Raw genomic sequence first — 21,291 nt, 5'->3', positions numbered from 1 at the left:
ATCCAAAGGGTAGCGAGAACAGGAAGCTGGAACTGGAACACAAGGAGTAGAACAGGAACACGAACACTGGAACAGGAACATGAACACTGGAACAGGAACACAAATGAAGCAGGAACTAAGCACACAACAGAAAGTGTGGAGACCTGTTGCCAAGGCGAAGACTGAATGGCGGGGGCCTGCCTTATATAGTAAGGCTGAGACGTCATCATCCGGGGCTGCAGGAAGGTTTTCTGCCACAGCCCCTTTAAAGTCAGCGAAGGTGCGTGCATGCGTGCCTAAGGCAGGCAGGCTGAAACTAGGAGATGGCGGCGTCTCCCCTCTATGCACGTGAGGAGACCTGACTGGGACTGGAGCAGGCTTCGGGGCTGCTGGAGGAACCTGGGAGCGTAGCAGGAGCGTGAGCACGTAGGCGACTGCCTACCGCTGCCAAGGAGGAAGGGCCAGGTCCGGGACCCAGGTGTCGGGGGTGAGTGGAGCCGGCTCTGGGCCTGCCGCGGCTGGGAAACACAAGACAGAGCTTAGGACCTGCGAGTGAAATGGCTCTCTCTCTAATTTGACTTGAGTGTGCTGAGTACACCGAAGGGATGGTTAGTAGGCCTTTATTTGCAGATCTTAAATTTCTTTGTGGTACATGAAGGCAAATGGCCACATTCAGCCAATCTATTTGTTCCCCATAAATGATTTTGTGTAAGATGCATATCGTTTTATATTCGATACGATAGTTAATTGGGAGCCAGTGTAAAGATATCAGTGTTGGGGTTACATGATCACATTTCTTGATTCCTGTGAGTATCCTAGCTGCTGTGCTTTGTAAAACTTGCAATGGGTGAATTGTGGATAATGGGAAACCAAGCAGGAGAGAACTACAATAGTCTGTACTCGAAAATATTAATGATTGTAGTACTGTTCTAAATTCATATTGTGTCAATAGTGGTTTTAATCGTCTGAAGGTTAGAAGTTTGCTATACCCTTCTCTTAATTTATTGGAAATGTGTTTTTTGAAGTTAAGTTCACCATCGATGATAATTCCTAGATCTTGGGCATTGTCTGCTAGTTTTATGTTTGTATTATCTTCTAGTGTAAGGACTGGCAAGCTGGAGGGTGATGGTATTCTTTCCAATAGAATAACTTCCATTTTGTCAACGTTCAGTATAAGTTTCATGTGTGTTAGAAGTTGTTTGATGATTGAGAGATACATTGCTGTCATTTTGTATGTGGTTTTGATTGTGTCTTTAACTGGAATTAATATTTGTATGTCATCTGCATATATGTAGTGATTAAGACCTAGACTGGCAAGTAAATAGCAGAGTGGAAGCATGTATATGTTGAACAAGGTAGCCAACAGTGAGGAGTCTTGAGGGACTTTAGTACTGAGATTTATCTTGTCTGAGATAGAGTTGTTAATTTTAACTTGGTAAGAGTGATTAGTGAGATAGGAGGAAAATCACTGGAGTGTAGTATCTGTTAATCCAATTTCTGATAATCTGTCAAGAAGAATTGTATGGTTTACCGTATTGAATGCTGTGGATAAGTCTAACAGAACTAGAAGATAGTTTGTTCGCTGTCAAATCCCCTAAGAACGGTGTCGGTTAACGCTAGCAGTAGTGTTTCAGTGTTGAAGTGCTTTCTGAAGCCAAACTGAGATGAATATAAAATATTATTGTTTTCAAGGTGTTCGGTTAATTGTTTCTGGACTACTTTTTCTAATAATTTGGATAGAAATGAGAGATTAGATATAGGCCTATAATTATTAAAATCAGTTGGATCCAGTGTTTGTTTTTTCAGAATAGGTCTAATTATTGCACATTTGAGTATTTCCGGAAATTGGTCTTCCTTTAGAGAAAGATTAATTAATGACACAATAGGGGATGAGATCCAGTGAACTATTGATTTTAAAGCTGAAATAGGTATAGTGTCCAATGGATGAGTTGCAGGATTCATTTTTTTATGAGGCTTTCAATCTCATCAGGTGTAGTTTCATCAAAATGTAGCCATCTTGTGGCCTGTTTTGGATTCATTTTAATTGCCTGATTTCCAGTAGAGTTAGTACTAGTCACTAAATTCACAATTTTGTTTTATTTTTTTTTAAAGGTTATCCTTAAGCAGACCTTTGAGGCAGTGGTAATGGCTTTCAAGATAGCCTCTTGCTGCTCCCTGGTGACTCATGCTTGTTTGCTTCTCTCTCAGGAGGTCAATGAGACTGGTTTGAATTCCAGGGCAGTGATGGAACTGGCAGCTGCCTTTTTGGCAGATGTGGGCTGTGACCTGGTCCATACTTCTGCCAGAGGAGTGGCTTCGGTGATAGCGACTAGGCATCAGCTGTGGTTGTGGAATTGGTCAGCTGACACAATTTCAAAGTCTAATATTATGAAATTGCCTTTTAAAGGATCATTGTTATTTGGGAGTAAGTTAGAAAACAATGGCCAATAAATAGGGTGAGTCCCAGGTTCCTTGGTTACCAGAGGATAAGAAGCAGGTGCTGCGCTTATAGAGGTTTCAGATGTTTTCAACCCTACAGAGGAACAGCTTCTCAGAGGGCTAAACCTTTGGGTAGGTCTCAGTCCTTTCAGTCCAGGCAGCCCAGACGGGGCGCAGGCTTGGGTGGCAATGCCTCTCGACACCCTCAATGAAGGGTTGCCAGCCCACCTCCTGGAACAGGAGATAGGGGGTTCCTATCTCTTTTTGTATAAGAAGTGGGTCAGGAACAAGTTCTGGAAGTGATAAGAGATGGCTATGCTCTGGAGTTTCTCAGCATTCCTTGGGATGTCTTCATGGCGTCTCCCTGCAGCTCCCCGCAAAAGAGTCAGGCAGTGGAGACTACATTGTCAAAGTTCCTGAGCTTGCAGGCCATGATTCCAGTGCCTAAGTCACAAGAAAATATGGGCTATTATTCCATTTATTTTGTTGTGCCCAAGAAGGAGGGTTCTTTTCACCCCATCCTGAACTTAAAGGGAGTCAACCATCATTTGCAAGTGACTTGTTTCAGCTTGGTGATAATGGCAGTACAGTCGAGGGAGTTTCTTACATCTCTGGATTTGTCAGAGGCATATCTACATATTCCCATTCGACTGGAGCATCAACGGTTTCTGCGGTTCTCTGTTTTGGGGCAACATTATCTGTTTCGAGTGCTGCCTTTCAGTTTGGCCACCACCCAGAACCTTCTCCAAGGTCATGGAGGTGGTAGCAGCAGTGTTGAGAAAGGATGGCATTCTAGTCTACCCATACCTAGATGATTGGCTAATTCGAGCCAAAAGCTTGGAAGAGAATCTTCAAGCCTCATGCAAGGTGTTCTCCTTGCTGCAGGAGCTAGATTGGGTGGTGAACTCGGTCAAGAGCAATCTATAGCCAACTCAGATGCTGGAGTATCTTGGTGTTCATTTCGATTCGAAGCAAGTCAGAGTTTTTCTGCCGGAGATCTGCATTCAGAAGCTGATGGCTGAGGTACGACTTTTGATAGAAGCAGTTCGTCCGATGGTATGGTCTTACCTACAGGTACTTGGCTTGATGGTGGCCACTCTAGAGGTAGTTCTGTGGGCAAAGACGCATATGCATCCTCTTCACAGTGTCAAGACTACTCCATACAGCTTCAGTTACCAGTGGAGATCAGCATCCAACTGAAATGGTGGTTGCAGGTGGATCATCTAAGGAAGGAAGTTTCCTTGCAAGCTGCAGACTGGCTGGTGCTCACGATGGATGCAGCCTCCAGGGTTGGGGGGCACATTGTCAGGAGTCGATGACACAGTGGCGCTGGAGTGCAGAAGAGTCTTTCTGGAGAATCTATCGTCTGGAAGCACGTACTATTTGGTTGGCATGCTTGGGGTTCGTTGACCACTTGCAGGGTCAAGTGGTCCGAATAATGCCAGAAAATGTGATGACAGTGGCTTACATCAATCACCAGGGAGGCACCAAGAGGCAACAAGTGTCGCAGGAAATAGACCAGCTCATGGAATGGGCAGAGGTACATATTCAGGAGAACTCTGCCTCCCACATTGCGGGAAAAGACAGTGTGAGAGTCGATTTTCTTAGCAGGCAGAGTCTGGATCCAGGAGAATGAGAATTGTCGGATGAAACATTTCAGCTCATAGTGGATGCTGGGGCCTAACATATCTAGACTTGCTAGTGATATCACTCAGTGCAAAGGTTCCTTGTTTCTTCAGTCGCAGGCAAGATCCAAAGTCTCTGGGCATCAAATCTCTAATGCAGGAGTGGCCGACGGGAAAGCTTCTCCCCCCCATGACCCTTGTTGGGCAGGTTAGTTTGGAGGATCAGGAAGCACATGGAGATGGTGCTTCTGATGGCTCCCATGTGGTATGCAGATCTGCAGAGACTTTTGTCGGACCCTTCTCTCCGGTTACAGGATCTGTTATGACAAGGGCTTGTTTTTCATGAAGAACCGACTCGATTTTGACTTAAGGTATGTCTCTTGAAAGGGTTCAGTTGCTGAAGCATGGATATTCCTCTACTGTGATTTCCACCTTACTTTGAGCTTGCAAGTTTTACACTTCCTTAGCCTATGTTTGGGTTTGAGGCTTGGTGTGAGGAATGAGGAGTTCTTCTCGTTCGGTTAAGATCCCACTCATTTTGGACTTCTTGCAGGATGGGTTAATTAAGGGTTTGGCCCTTAATTCCTTGAAGGTACAGGTGGTGGCTCTTGCCTGTTTCCGGGTTCAGGTGAATGGTAGAACCTTGGTGGCTCATTCGGATGTAGCCCGATTCCTGAAGGGCGTGAAACATCTTTGTCCTGCCTTGCGGTTGCCAGTGCCTTTGTGGAGTCTTAATCTGGTTCTGGATTTTCTGACGGGACCCACCTTTCAACCATTGCATAATCTCTCCTTGAGGTTACTTACTTTGAAGACATTTTTTCTTGTGGCAATTTGTTCTGCGTGTAGAGTTTCCTATCTGCAGGCTCTTTCTTGAAGGGAACTGTTCCTGTGAGTGACTCTGGAGGCAATCCAGCTGCAAACTGTTCTGTCTTTTTTGCCAAAAGTGGTTTCGGACTTTCACTTGAATCAGTCAATTTCCCTGCCGACACTGGACAGGAAGAGAGATGTGGAGGATTATTGTTTGTTGCGGATCTTGGATGTCAAGTGAAATTTCTTGAGGTATTTGGAGGTTTCTAGACCTCTTAGGAAGACTGACTGGCTCTTTGTACTCCATGGTGGGGGTAAACAGGGTAAGCCGGTGTCACGGACTACAATAGCCCACTAGATTAAGGAGGTTATCACGGCTGCATATATGGATACTGAGCAGCCGTTACGTAAACAGGTTAAGGCTCATTCCACTAAGGCTCAAACAGTGTCATGGGCGGAGCTTCGATTGTTGTCTCCCATTGAAATTTGCCAAGTGGTGACGTGGTCCTCCTTACACGTTTTTTACAGGTATTCTCGTCTGGTTGTGCAGGCCCAGGAGGATGCAACCTTCAAGCATGTGGTGTTGGTCGGACCGCGGGCAGCCTCCTGCCCTGTTCAGGAGTAGCTTGGGTACCTCCCACCGGTTGTGGATTAACCTGTTTGAATGCTGAGAAATGAGAAATTACTACTTGCCTGATCATTTCCTTTTCTCTAGTGAAGACAGGTTAATCCACCTTCCCACCCTTGGCTGCTGTTTGTGGTTCTATTGTCCTCCTGAGTGGCTGCATTTCTGGGGATAACTGGTGTCAGTTTCAGTCCCTAGATTAGCAATGTTACACTCCTTGTCTGAGTTCAGTGTTTCCTGTTGGCTGAGTGCTTGAGTGGTTGTCTGTTAATGCTTATAATCAAGTATTGTTAGTTTGTCCACAGTTGGCTTTTGCAGAAAATTCTGGCAGGCTGATGTCAGAGCAGGGGTATATAAACCGTGACGTCAGCTTTGCACCGTCTCTATCTACTGATAGAGGTGCATAGCCCACAAGTCATGGGTTAACCTGTTGTCACTAGAGAAAAGGAAATTATCAGGTAAGAAGTAATTTCTCATTCTGCTCTTGTTTCATGCATTAAAGAATTTCAACCCTATTCTGTACTGCTCCCTTGGGTTTCTGAGTCCAAATACATAACTCTGCATTGTTTAGCATTAAATCTTAGCTGTCAGACTCTAGACCATTTCTCAAGCTTCGCTAGATCCCTTCTCTTGTTTTTCCCACCTTCCAGGGTATCTATCCTGTTACAGATTTGGTATTATCCGCATAAAAACAAACCTTTTCCGATAGTCCTGTAACATCATTTAACGAAAATGTTGAAAAGAACTGGTCCAAGGACCGATTCCTGTGGCACATTGCTAGAAAGGTCCCATTCCTTGGAGTGAATGATTTTCATCTCCCATTCAGCCAGTTTCTAACCCAGTGAGTCACTAGAGGGCCCATACCAAAGGCACTCAGTTTATTTGTAATCACCTATGCGGAACCATGTCAAAGGCCTTACTGAAATCCAAGTACACTACATCTAGTGCTCTCCTCAATCTAGCTGTCTGGTCACCCAATCAAAGAAATTGATGAGATTTTTCTGACAAGACCTACTTCTGGTCAAACCATGTTGCCTCGCACCGCTTAACCCTCTAGATTCCAGAAAACTGCACTAGCCTCTATTTTAGCTGCGATGCCATTAATTTACTCACCACATATATGAGTGTAAGTGGCCTCTGCATGCGGTAAGCACATTTTCGGAAGGGCCGGGAGTATGTGTGTACTGTTGCTGCCATGTGGAAAAGTATGCAAGTATATAGAGGGTGTTGCGGGGCAGAGTTTGGAAATACGTGCACATTTACATGTTTCATAAATGGAGTACGCTAATACATCATCAGTCAGGTGTGCCTGCTTTTTCACCTGTGGTTTTTGGGCAGAAGGTTTGAAGCAGGTAGTGGAGAGTGTGGATCAACTGGTGACAGTCTTGGCAAACTGTTGCCTGAAAATACGCGCACAAGTAAGTCATTTTCTAAGTGAGATCTGTGCGTACGTCGGCCGATTTTACAACATACCTGCCTCTGCGCAAATACTCAGGGTTATTATGCACTTGTGTTAGTTATTTAATGCGTAAAGTGTATGCACGTACTTTTTATAAAATAGGTGTGTGATCGATATGGATCTCTGCATTATAAAAATGTGCATGTACTGACACATACATATGTACTTTCAGGGTGGCGATATGTGGCATTTTAGAACCAGGTCAGCTCCCGCTCCACAGTTTATAAAGTACAGGCGTAACCTTAAGTGCCCTTGCTGATGTATATACTGTATGTATTGAGTAATACACACTATGGGAAATTCCCCTTCCTATCTCACTGAGCCGCTGGTCACTCAGCTGTAAATGGGAAATAATAATAACAATAATGCCATGGCTCCCCCTTCCCTACGTGCTTTGAAAGATTTTATGTTAACCAGATACCAAAACTACGCAGGCAGGCCACCCAACCTGGACATGCAGAGTTTGGAAAACGTCTCCAAACCAGCCACTCCTGCCATGGATTTACTTAGATTTTGGAGGGGGTTTGCTGCTGTGCTGACTGTCCTAGAAAATCCACCCTCTGCACTATCCTGGTATCTTCAAGATATGCACAACTGGAGAGACCACAAGGGAGGCAGCAGCAGCAGCCTGAGCCATCCAAAGTATGAATACAGCATTAACAGCTGCAGAGAGACCTTTGGAGCGGAGACAGCTCACCCTGATGCACCCAAAGTATGAATACAGCACAAACAGCTGCAGAGAGACCTCTGGAGAGGAGATAGCTCACCCTGATCCATGCAAAGTATGAATACAGCACGAACAGCTGGAGAGAGACCCCAGGGAGAATGCAGCAGCAGCCTGACACACTTATGAAAAAGTAAGAGACCTGTAAACGGACAGCCCGCCATAAAAAAAGCTCTTCATGCCTTCTCAGACAGAACTATCCTTGTGAATGCTTTTGACATACAATATTTATTTTAACAAGCATTTTTGCGTGTTTTGCTCATTGTTAATCATGTTCCACTATTACTCCTTTAAGAATGCTTGTATTCATAAACAGATAATTTGTTTAAAGACAGACCTTTCTCTGGTAAAGAGAGCCTTTGTAATGGACTGGTGCAGCTGATGACTCTGTTAAACTGAGCTACCCTTATGGAAGGTTTTATCTAAATAAATGCCTGCTAGTCCCTCTTACTGTGCTCTCTCTTGCCACCTCTGTTTCAGTTCCTCTCTCACCCTCGGCCTCCTTCCCTGTTTTTTATCCAGGCTTACTATTTGTTCTGCTATTGAGACTGTTCTGGTTTTGGTCTTATTTCTGGAAAGCGTAACTATACTCTGTGGGTTAGCGGTCCATGGGGCTCCATGTGCTGGCTTTTTAAAGCCTGCTTTGAAGTGCTTTTCAGATTGAGAAACTACCAGCATACTTTGAAAGAGGAGACAAAAAAAAAAAAAAAAAGGACTTACCTGTTCTTTGTGACCTGCAGTGGGGCTTGCCACCTCACCCAGGTCACCCCCAAACAGGCTGATCCAATCCATGTATGGAAATGTTCTTAGGGAAATCAAAACTACAACTCTGTGCATGGAAGGAAGCAAAACCAGGACTGGATCAGCTTGTTTGGGGTGACCTGGGGCAGGGTGGCAATCTTTCTTATGCAAAATAATTATGCTTAAACCCACTCTCCCCCCCCCCCCCAACAAAATCAAGAGATGCAATTAACCTTGCAGAGCCTTTTCTGATTTGTTTGTACCTCTGGCCCCAAGTGTCACAGCTTTCAATTCTGGGCACGCTGATAAACCTACTGACCCTTATGTACCCTGCTCCTTTCTACAACCTGCTTTTAATGGGGAGTCTTCATGACCCTCTGCTCTCTCTGTCAAGGCAGGTGGCCTATCCTGGCTTTCCCAGTTAACAAATAAAAAAAATCACACAGAGTAGGTGTCAAAAGTTAGGATTTAATACCATGATCTACTGTTTCTACTACTATTAATGCTTATTTGTATAGTGCTGCAACATATATGTAGTGCCGTACAGAGACACATGAGAATCTGTTTCTGCTCCACGAGGCTCACAATGTAGTCAAGATAGACAGACAAAAAGACAATGTCATGTTGACTTAACGATTCTAGGTTTTATACCTCCCTTATTCAAAGGATCATTTTTCTTTTTTGCCTGTTTCTCATTCTGACCCCTCACTGTTTCGCTGGATAGTTCTTTCTTTCGTTGGCTGATTGCAGGTACAGAATTTTATGGTTCTAATGTGATTCATGTATCCATTCATTCTTTCTCTTGATGATGGATACATTTATTTGAAATGCAACAAAAGGACAAATGACGCACAGACAAAACAAACAAGAGGTTTCCACTCACAACAGCCAGAGCTGGTGCAGACCGGGATCACAAATGTTAGATGCGCATCTCTGTGTTCTTTCCCTCTGGTCACCTTTGCATTTCCTGGTTCCGAATAACAGGCAGTGATAGCAGAGAGCCAAGCCTTTGGAACCTCACATCAGTGCTTCTGTAGCAAGCGCTTCTCAACCCTGTCCTGGAGGCACCTAATCAGTCTACTTTTCAGGATATCACAAATAAAGGTTTGCTATACATTGTACTTGTCTATAATTTGCAAACATTTCCATATATCCATAATTAATGTTCATGAGATAAGATTGGCACATGTTGTGGGTCTTCTGCAAACCAGACTGATTCATAGAGCCTCCGGGCCAGCGTTGAGAACCAGTGTTCTGTAGTGTGGTTCTAATCACCAGATTGGGCCTGCCTGGAGAAAACTGAGATTTTTTATTGTATCCAATACCTTGTATGGGACCAATGTGAGAATTATCCATAGGTGATGATGTGCAGTGACCTTTCAAGACCATTCAGGTCCCTTTCTTTAGATGCCAGTATCTGTGCCCACAGTCGATGTCCCCTCTAAATTTTTGTGAACTGTGTACGCAAAAAAAGTTCTCATGTGTAACATAGTGTACAGATGTGTGTGCAATCAGTATTCTTTGAAACATCATTCTATTTTCCATTTCTTGTGTGTGCTACATTTTTCTTTCTGTGCTTGTGCCATGACCTGTGTGTGCGCGAACATGCGCACAGCTTACAGGGAACATTACCTACAATGCTGATTCGGGTTTTGTTGTATAACTCAAGCTCCTACCACACTTTGACAGTACTCCGGATGCCTGCTGCACATGTGTGGCACAGTTGCCTGTCTGTAGAAGCAGCAGTTTTGCTGGAAACTGGATTTTTCTTTGCTTATAGAAAGTTCTAGTAATGCAAAGCAGCTGATGGGACAAGAACTAGGTTGGATCAAGGTTATGATATAGTTCCATGTCAGCAATAACAGGATGAGCCAGGATGTTTTTCCACCCATTGCATGCAGGGACTTGTATTTCCAATTCCTTAAGGAACAGAAGCTACAAGTCCTTGCATGCAATGAGTGAAAAACCATGACTGGCTCAGTCTTTCTCTGCAGGCCTAGACTATATCAGGGATGGCCAACTCCAGTCACCAAGAGCCACAAACAGGCCTGGTTTTCAGGATATCCACAATGAATATGCATGAGATAAGTTTGCATACAGTGGAGACAGTGCATGCAGATCTATCTTATTTATATTCATTGTCGATATCCTGAAAATCTGACTGGCTAGGTGTATCCTGAAGACTGGGTTGAGAACTCCTGAGATAGAGTAGGAAGAAAGAGAAATTAAATGTACAGATTCATAACAGGATACAGCGTGGTACTACTGATCACAGGGGTGGTCTGAGTTTCCCAGAATTCAAGAGGAGGTGAATCAGCACAGCTAAGAAAATTCTTCTATTTGCTGCAATTACATGGCTGATTGTCTTAATGCACCAGCTCATTAGTCCATTGATTCCTGTCTCAGTATGGGGTCAACGGCTAGGAGTTAGTACTTCGGAGACCTTAACAATCCAGCACTATGTGCCATCATGACAAACCCAACCTTTTCACCTCTGCAGCATCCCCAGCCCCAGTTGGCCTAGGGGCCAGTTCAAATGGACAATGCCTGGCACTGGGCTAGCCCAGCACAGCACGGCCTTGCTGAAGGTGAGTGGATCTCCAGGTTTCCCGGCACTGTGCTGTAACCCCATTCAACACTAATTGCTCAGACTAATCAAATGTGCAAAAAAAATGGTTGAATCAGCAGCCACCTCTGAATCTGTGAACGCTGAACAAGGTTCAGATTTCTGTTAAGTCTAATTTTTTTTTTTCTAATTGTGGGCTGAATCATTCGTCCTGAAAGGTTATAGCCTGTTAGAAGTGTTTTGTAAAAATGAGGGGTGAGTGCATCCCGGGGTGTTTAGTCTGACCTGACATCCCAGCAGTGTTGTGACTAATCTGGCACCCTGTCAGGAGGCATGCGGGAGGCCGGTCAGTAGCCTGGCTCCAGATGTGAGACATGCATCTCTGAACTCTGAACCGCTGGGGGTACTTTTTTTTTTTTCCAGAGATTCATTTGTATATACGCTCTACAGCTAGGGGCTTCATGCTTAACCAACACGCCTGGAGTGAAATTTAAATCTTCAAGGAGCCGCTCTGGTGTTTCAGTGGCAAGGGCTGTGCATTACCACGTGGAGGACACTGGGTTCGACGGGCTGGGGATGCTGTGGAGGCAGCATTCGTAATCCCTGGGGTGAGGGGGTGGGGAGAGGGATTCCCAGTTGGCGAGCGACAGTGACAAACCGGTACCAGACTCGGCGCTCACCGCCCACCCTTGCAAGATTTTAGAAGAAGTCCTGGGGCAATGGCCCCTGTCTGAGAACTGTCATTGGAATGGCTGAACTATATATAAGCAGCTGGGACGGGATATGAAACAGGAGAAAAGTCTTCCCCTCAAAAAAAACAAACAGTCCTTATGACCCTCTTCTCTGGTCATTACTATATCCTTATAAGTCTTGGCATCTTTCATTGTGTGACACATAAACAGAAGGAAGGAAGGGCCACTTTTACTTCAGGCGTGGTTAATATTTAAGCCTATCTGGTCAGGGAATGAGAAAGAAGGCATATCCAGTTTTTGATAGAGGATATAAATAATCTTATTTAATTCATTTTATAGAGTGTGGCAAAGTGTAGAGATGAATATGTTATCATCGGTAGGGGTTAATAATAAAAGGACATTGCGAGGCACATGGATTCATTTTATTGAACCTTTTTAGTTCCAAGATGCTGATTGTCGCCTTAGTCAATGAGTTAGATTATGTCTTTTCATAAATAATAAAAGAGAACCTACCTACCTGTCTGCCTTTTGGACCTTAATGCTCTACACGGTGGAGGGGGCAAAATGGTGGAAGGAGGGTTGAGATGTAAGTGTTGGGAAAGGCGGGACTCTTTGAGTATGTCTTTGTTAATTAAGCAGAATAAATGGAGGTATGAATGCATTGTTAACACAAACATGTCTTCCTGTATAACCTTCAATAAAAGTACAAAAGAAATAGACATTCTCTGTCTCTACTGGAATAAGCCAGTAAGACAGTTCTGTAAGCTTGTACCTAGCAAACTTATTTAATCATCGTTACCAAACTTTCAGTCACTTGGGGTTGGTAGCCTCTGTGATGAAAGCTCCCTCTTCTTGAGCTAGGTGCTGGAATGTTTTTTTCTTGCACCAGTTTGTTTCCAGGGACCATACTGAGAGTTACAGGTGAACATGTAGAACATTGATTTCCAGTACAGCTACGATAATGGTGCACATGATCAGAGGAGTTAGATTTTGCTACATAAAAAGCATTAATTCAACTGCAGGTTATGACGTTCTTACTTCTGTGGTGAAAATTCACTCCATGTTCATCAAGTTCTTCAATAAATATGTACACCCTGGAGGAAAGGAGGAGCAGAGGTGATATGATACAGACTTTCAGATACTTGAAAGGTTTTAATGATCCAAAGGCAACGACAAACCTTTTCCGTTGCAAAAAAATCAACAGAACCAGGGGTCACGATTTAAAACTCCAGGGAGGAAGACTCAGAACCAATGTCAGGAAGTATTTCTTCACGGAGAGGGCGGTAGATGCCTGGAATGACCTTCCGGAGGAAGTGGTGAAGACCAAAACTGTGAAGGATTTCAAAGAAGTGTGGGATAAACACTGTGGATCCATAAAGTATAGAGGATGTGACTGAAGAGAAGAGGCATGGGGTGGCTTGTGGGAATGACGGCTACTACCTGGAGATTAATATCCTAATTAAATAAACATACACACGGTTAATGCGACTCCAACATTGCTCTATGCTTCAACGGCAAGAGGAAATGTGAAAAAAAAGGGTTTGCATCCACAAAAAAGCAGGGGAGTAGTTTGCTTGATACGGCAGTTACTACCCCAAACCAAATTAGCCTGTTACTTCACTTTCAATGATATCCAGCATAGTTCTCTGCTTCAATGGCAGGGGGAATGATGAAAAGATCTCTGCTTCAACAGCAAGGGGAATGATGATGAAAAGATGCTTTATATTTGGACAACAACCAACAAGGACTGAGTTGCACAGGCTGGATAAACATGCATGGGAGTAGCTTACATGACGGTTACTGCCCCTAAACAATTAGCTAGATACTTAACTTAGATGCAGCTCCAGCACTGCTAACTACATCGATGGTGGGGATGGAAGGGATGGTTGGGTGGAAGAGAAATAGAAAAAAAAAGTCACTTACAAGGGACAAGAGAAACAGATAAGGATGAGAAAAAAAAGTGAAAGCTTGCTGGGCAGACTGGATGGATCGTTTGGTCTTCTTCTGCCATCATTTCTATGTTTCTATGTATGTAATAAACTTGTTAAATAATATATATCAACAAACTTGAAGTTAACTGTTCTGTGATGGATTTTGCACCTAAAATTTAAGTTACAGTTAAGTATTTGAAATGTTTAGGTATATTACCCTTGAATTTTATGACTTTTTATCTCCTAAAAATGCACAGGCAACTCCAAAAGAAGGTCTAAGCCAAGGATCAATGAGTAAGCCTCTGTATTTGTAGCATTGGATGTGTTTAATGTTTGGGTACTTGCCAGGTACTTGTGACTTGGATTGGACACTGCTGGAAACAGGATACTTGGCTTGATGGACCTTTGGTCTGACCCAGTATGGCAACTTCTTATGTTCTTGTTGTGGCCGGCTCCTCAAGAAGGGAGGAGTTAGCAATCTGTTGACGCTCACCCCGCCAGGAGGACGGAGTTTGCGATCTGATGAAGACCAGCTCCCCAAAGGAGAGGAGTAAGCAGTCTATTATAGATCTGTTCCCCCAGAGGGGAGGAGTTAGTAATCTGTAATGACTCTGGATGCTGGATACTCCCGTTGAAGAAGGAGTTAACAATCTGTTAGCGATTCCCCGCCAGGGGGCGAAGTATCACACTGTTACGGTTCTTGCTAAGGAGTAGCAATCTGTTAGTGATCTGCTGTTCCAGAGGGAAGGAGTAGCAATTGTTATGCTTGTTCCTGTAGAAAGATGAACCAGCAACCTGTATGATCCCCACGGGGTGATAGCTAAGTGATATGGATCAGCTTCCACAGAGAGAGGAGTAATGGTCTGATGTGTGTTGGCTCCCACAAAGTGGCAGATGATAATACCGTTCTTGTTAGTGTAGGAATAACACTTAGTAAAATAGTGAATCTCTGGGCCGATGGCAGATGACAGCGCCCTCAAGTGGAGATCCTGAGAGGGACCACTGGCTAGGCTGGAGTATTGAGACAAACACAGATAGTTCTTTATTAGACTGGAAGTAGAACCACCAGAGGTGGCAGTAGTGAGTTGATATGCCCGGCAGGGCTGAAGTCCCTCTGATACTGGAACCACAATCTCTGAGTTGCTGAGCTGTAAGGAGAGACTATAGGTAGTGAGTAGACAGGGTATGCTGGGCATAACCAGTGGTAGATGATATACTCACAATTGTAGATCTTTGAGTATCTTCTATATGCAACAGAGAGTCTTCAGTATTCAGGAACAGGAGCCGCAGGCGAATACTGATTTCTGTAAGCAGTTTGAAATAGAACTCACAATAACTGTGTATGGGATAGATTCTGGATAGAAGAGAGGTTAGAAGAGATTTAGGAACGTAGGCTCTCGTGGAGCAAGTACCGGTTCCTGTCTGTTAATCTGTAATAACAATCCATAAGATATAGGTATGCGATATCTTCTGAGGAAGAAGAGAGTATGAGAAAGGAATTAGAAACATAGGCCCTCGTGGAGCGAGTACCGATTCCTATCTGCAATCTGCAATGGTAACACACGATCTCCGCACCAGCGATAACATCTTAGACTGAAGGGAGCCTTAGCGATTAGGAACAATGGCCCTCGTGGAGCAAGTACCGGTTCCTGTCTGTAATAGGACTCACTGTGTTCACGTCTGCGATCGCCTCCAGGCAGTAGGAGTCTTCGGGAACATAGGCCCTCAAGGAGCAAGTACCGGATCCCGTCCAACAATCTGAAATCAAGAATAGAGAGAGTGGAGCCCACGAAGAGCAGGTACTCCTGGTAAGTTTGAATAGGCCGAGCAGTGGAGAAGAATTCCCCTGGCTGACTTGGATCGTTGTTGCAAGTAGCGTGGACTACCGAAGCAAGTCCAATGGAGTTCCTTGCTAACTCGTTAGAGGTTAGCAAACAAAGACCTTTTAAAGTGAGAACGGATGACGTCACTATGGGGGGACGCCCCCGAGGTTCGCGCCCTTGCTGGTACAAAGTCTGGAGCGCGAGCACGCCCTTATGTCATCAGGAACATGGCGGATCCGTAGCGTCAAGCCAGCCCGGGGACACTGGGACCAAGAGGCAGTGAGAAGCCGCGGCTACATCTGTCCGTCAGAGCCGAAGGGAGTCACCACAAAGGTAGAGAGGGTGGAGTGAGGGCGAGAATAGGCACGAACGCAACAGTTCTTCTTACTCCATATACATTGATGTCTCCTCAGGGAAGAGCCCCAAGGCACACACCATGGGAGGTGAGAGTTTCCAAGCACAGGCTGGAGCTGGAACAAGGCTGGACGTAAAACATCACAGGAACTAGTACAAGGCAGGCTTAGACCTCCACTGGACCTACATGCACAAGTGAGACCCAGCAATGCAATGCTGGTCTCAAGAGTAGCCCTCCAGCCACTCGGTAGCCCTTCCAGACCCGCCACTTGGGAACAAAGAGTGCGTGAGGCCAGACGAAGGCTGAGAGCAGGAACATGAAAGGACATAGAAATGAACGAAGACTCGAGGAACTTGGAAGACCACAATGGTGACACACCAGGAAAGGTGGACAAGAAGGGAACCTGGAAGCAGAACGAAGAGCCGGAGGCTGGAACATCAGGACACAGATTGGAACATTAGGAACATGGAACTTCAGGAACATGGAACAGGCGACGAAGGATCTCCAATGAGGAACAAGACCAGGAACATCCACAGGAGACCAGGAACATCAAGAACATTCAACGAAGAACCATCTGGACATGAGGAAACCACGGAGGACCTTGACCAGAGAAGAGACTACAGGCAACTGTGAAGATCTGATGCAAATGCCCGAGGAAGTGGAAGAGAGCCCTTTTATAGGGCTGAAGATTGCACAGGCTGATGACATCATCCACTGGGGCCGTGGGGCCTTTCCCGCCGCTGGCCCTTTAAATAAGGAGCAGAGGCGCTCGTGTGTCTAGAGGAGCCCAATGCAGGGAAGCGTCGGTGGCGTCCCAGCCGCAAGGGAAAGGAAGACAGCAGTGGCACCATGCTGCACATGAGACAGAGTCGCGGCGGCCCTCCCTGCCGCAGAGCTGGAGGGAACAGCAGTGGCACTCCTGCCGTGTGAAGGCAGAGATGGTGGCAGCACGGGGCTGCAAAGAGGAGCATCCCGGCAGTGGCTCCATGCCGCAAAGGGGAGGACACTGAAGTGGCCCTTCCTGCTGCAGATAGCAGTGGCGGCTCCACACCGCAGAGGAGTGACAACGGTGGTGTCGGGCCGCGAAGGTGGAGAGAAGGCGGTCGGGCGCTGGTTTGACCGGTGCGGCAGGCAGCACGGGACAACAGAGGCTGCTTGCGGTTGGGCCCACGAGCAGCATTGTAACTATCCCTTTATAACAACAAATTTAAGTATTGTCCCCCAAAGTAGGCTGTGGTGGTATGTTACAGTTCTCACACTCTGCTGGCCTATCGTATTTGTTACGTGGGAGATATCTGTTGTTATTTCCACAAAACATGGAGATGCCAAAAAACGTGGATTCTCAGAATTGCTTTTCTTCCCCAGTGTTCACTTTATTCAGACTCCTTCCTGCAGTCTAATACTGAACAGATCTCACCTAGGAGAAGCACAGATCATCCTTAGCTGTGCAGAAGTGAGAGGAAAGCTGGAGAGCACGCGTGCTCTGTGGCATTTATTTATTATTTATTAAAACACTTATATGTCGCATTATCCAAGGTTGTGAGCGGCTTACGATCTCTGCTCCATAACTAAAAAAAATCCACAAAAAACATAAATAACAGCACAATAAAAGAAAAAAAATATAAAAATAAAAGCATTTCAACAGGAAGGAGTCGGAGCAGACTAGATGCGCCTTTTGGCCTTTATTTGCAGCCATATTCTCTGTTCCCATGTTAATAGCCTCTGTGCAGCAGAGAATGGATGCTTGCCCTCATAAATGAGGAGGCAAAGTAGGGAGAGATGGAATGGAAAATATTTATTCCTGAACTCCAGCAAGGCTGCAGCATGGGCTTGCACAGTCAACGCATTGGTGATGCGCTGCCAGCAACGAGCTGGCCTATAGCCTTTTCAGGCGTTTACATCATTGCACAGTTACATGATACGCATGTTAAAATGATTACATTAATACTAGAAATGAAGGTTGACAAACAGAAAAATAAGTTGCTAACCTATTTTTATTGAACTGACAGTATATTCTTGGACTAGTTGCTGGGAGTTGACACTTCTTTCCTCAGATTCGTAATGTAATACAATGAAAAGGTTTCACCTTAGAATATTTATTTTAGGTTAACATAGTAATGACGGCAGAAAAAGACCAGATGGTCCATCCAGGCTGCCCAGCAAGTTTCCTATGTAGTAATTGCCGCTCCATGCAGATTACCCCCAAACCTTATGTTAAGGGTAGCCATATTTACAATCTAAGCCAAGCAACTGGCAAACTCATTGCAAAATTGTTTTTACAGGGTAAGCAGCCTTCATGATAATTTAGACAATGTTGCTTGAATGTGCTTTGCTTTTTGAACTTGGCCATAGAAGCAGTCCTGTGCTTTTTCCCTAATATCTGCTTATCAGTACCCCGGACCGTAAGAGTCGGGGCCTAGCGTTGGCTGTCATCTGAATCTAATTCCTCTTTTTTTCCCCCTGCCGTCGAAGCAGAGAGCAGTGTTGCAGTTACGTCACAAACATCAGGCTAATTGGTTAAGGGTAGAAACTGCTGATCCGTGTAGGTAACCCTAATGAACTCTTTTCTTCATTTCCAACCTCTAGCCTTTACAAATCCACAGTGTTTATCCCATGCCCTCTTGAATTTGTTCACTGTTTTTGTCCTCACCACCTCTTCTGGAAGTGCATTCCAGGAATCTGCCACTCTCTCTGTGAAGAAATATTTCCTGATTTGATTCTGAGTCATCCCCCCGGAGTTTCATTTCATGACCCCATGTTCTACGTTTTCCTTTCTAACGGAAAACATTTGAAGATCACGCATTATTAAAACCTTTCGGGTATCTAGAGGTCTGTTTCATATCTTCCCTGCACCTCCTCTCTTCCAGGGTATTACGTATTTAGGTCCTTCGGCCTTTCCTCACAAGTCTTCCTATACAGACCCCACACCATTGTGGTCGCCCGTCTCTGGACCACCTCTATCTTGTCTCTATCATTTTTGAGATACGGATCCAGAACTGAACACAGTACTCCAGGTGAGGCCTCACCAAGGACCTGTACAAGGGCATCACCACCTCCTTTTTCTTACTGGTTATTCCTCTCTCTATGCAGCCCAGCATTCTTCTGGCTTTAACTATCGCCTTGTCACATTGCTTCGCTGCTTTCAGATCACCAGACACTATCACACCAAGGTCCCTCCCCAGTCCATGCACATTAGTCTTTCACCGCCCATCACATTCAGCTCTTTTGGATTACTGCACCCTAGATGCATCACTCTGCACGTCTTGGCATTGAATCCCAGCTGCCAAATCCTCTACCAAGCTTTCTAAATCACTTTTTCATTCTCTCTACTTCTTCAGGCGTCTCTTTTGGTTGTCTTAGTATCACCTGCATCCCCCGCCAAGCCCCTCATTGACTTTTTTTTTTTTGCTGTTGGTGCTGTGGGTGATCAGCTGCTTAGGGTGGTGGGCCCCTTTTTCCTTCTTTTAACCTACTGCATTGTCCATTCACGGGGGACAGAATTTAGGTTACTGTTGGCACATGCAAACTTTTCAATTCGCTTTCTGTCTGGGCCCTGGGTGGTTGCTCAGTTCACCTATGCCTTAGGGCAGTATAACACAAGGAAACATCATTGACCTGACTCCTGTTGTCAGTGCTGCCCATCCCCCACCTATCCTCACAAAAAAAAAAAAAAAAAATGGAATCATGTCTCTGCCCACAGGATTAGTCAGGAACCCAGTACCTGGAACACTGCTAAAAATGACTTAAGATGACAAAACTAAAACAAAAAAAACAGTTCTGATGAATGCATAATCAGATGTAATAGTGCTGGCCCCCACGCCTCAAAAAGAATTTCAGGACAGCTAAAACTCTGAGGGCTCTAGGCAAATGCTGCTTTAATAACATGACTTGTCCTTACCTTACAAGCAAATGCATCATGTTAAAATAATGCACCACAGGGTATAGAAGAGAAGTATACTGTCAGTTCCATTGTTAGGATAAATGTAAACCTGGGAAAAACATGGAAACCTCACTAAACAGGAATTAAACTAATCTCCTCTGTGGTTTTCTGGAAAAAAAATACATTTTACATAGTTCTGGTCTTTTCAGAATTAACTCTACCATTAATTGATGAAGATAATTAGTCATTGTTATAATGTGACAGCACCTGGATTGTGCCCAGCTGCACAAAAAAACCCCAAAAACACTAAACAAAACTGTTTCCATTATGGTTGAACAGAACAGAGATGCGAGAAGCTACATGATAACAATGAGAGGTTGTGTTTGTAGATATAAGGGTATTTACCCATAAGACTTTCTGGGCAAATGGCCATTCAACAAGGATGATGAAGTTCTAAAAAATCAACTGCAGTTTAGTTATTAGGGGTTGTTTGGGTTCATTACATTGGTTTTTTGGTTTGTTTTATGGTTGAATTTCATTATGGGGTTTTTGTTGTTTGTATTGTTTAGGAAAAATAGCACACACTATTTGGCCTTATCTATTGCAAATAATGAGTGCCATTTTCCAAAATGAATAGAAATGAAACTTTTGGGGCTTTTTGGGGTCATTATTGTTTTATTTTGAATTCAACAAAAGGAACAAAAAATGTCCTGATTCGGTTTGGGAAACATTTGTTTAAAACGAATGTACATCCTTATTAATTGTGCATTCCCAATTTTATAACAGCTTTTAACCCATTTTGTACATTCAAAAGCAGTTTTTTAAAAATAAACATAGACTTGACGGATTCACAATGCCTTATAAGGTGTTTGCACTTTCATATAGGAGCCGATGTAAAAAGCCACGCTGAGCCTACCGCAGGTTTTTACTTCAGTTTTAGCACAGGTTTTTCACTACTAACCTTACTCAGCATGTAATATATGTTTCAGTGCCGAAAAACCCACGCTAAGAAATCTGTGGAATGTTTATCACAGATACATGCAGATTGCATTTAAATGAAGTTTTTAGCTAATACAGGGCAATACAGAGAGCTGTGTTAGGAGGGAGATTTTAGCTCTTGTTTTTTAATGCTGGAAATATAACGCCTAGGTCAGGGCAGGAGTAAAGGTTTAATTGTTTCTGGTGGCCAATTTAGTCCAATGTGATGCTGTGGTTCTGAGGTTTTCTGTGGCAAACATGGATTACATATATATATATATATTTTTTTTATTTTATTTTTTTTTTTTTTTATGCTTTGGTACATTTTGTGGGTAAACTGAAGAATTAGAGCAGCAGAAGATGTTCAGTAAAGAAGAGAGAGGGAAGAGAAAAAAATGTAAACCAAGGAAGAGAGGAAGGTCTGAGAGGAGCAGGCTGTCTTGGCTCAAGCTGTTCACAAAAGTGCACACAGGCAGTGGATTTTTCACCTGAGGACAACACTGCAGGGGTTACCAGAGACAGATGAGACAGATGAGGTGCATACATATAAGGCAATTCTTTCTCTCTATGCAGAAATCAGAGATGACATTGATCCTCTAACCGATTGTGGACGTGCCATTCTAGGCTTGGTCAAGCTTCTCACTACCTTACATTTTCTTGCCACCGG

Source organism: Rhinatrema bivittatum, chromosome 5 (assembly GCF_901001135.1).
Source record: "Rhinatrema bivittatum chromosome 5, aRhiBiv1.1, whole genome shotgun sequence".
Lineage (NCBI taxonomy): Eukaryota > Metazoa > Chordata > Amphibia > Gymnophiona > Rhinatrematidae > Rhinatrema > Rhinatrema bivittatum.
This window is presented reverse-complemented; position numbering follows the sequence as displayed.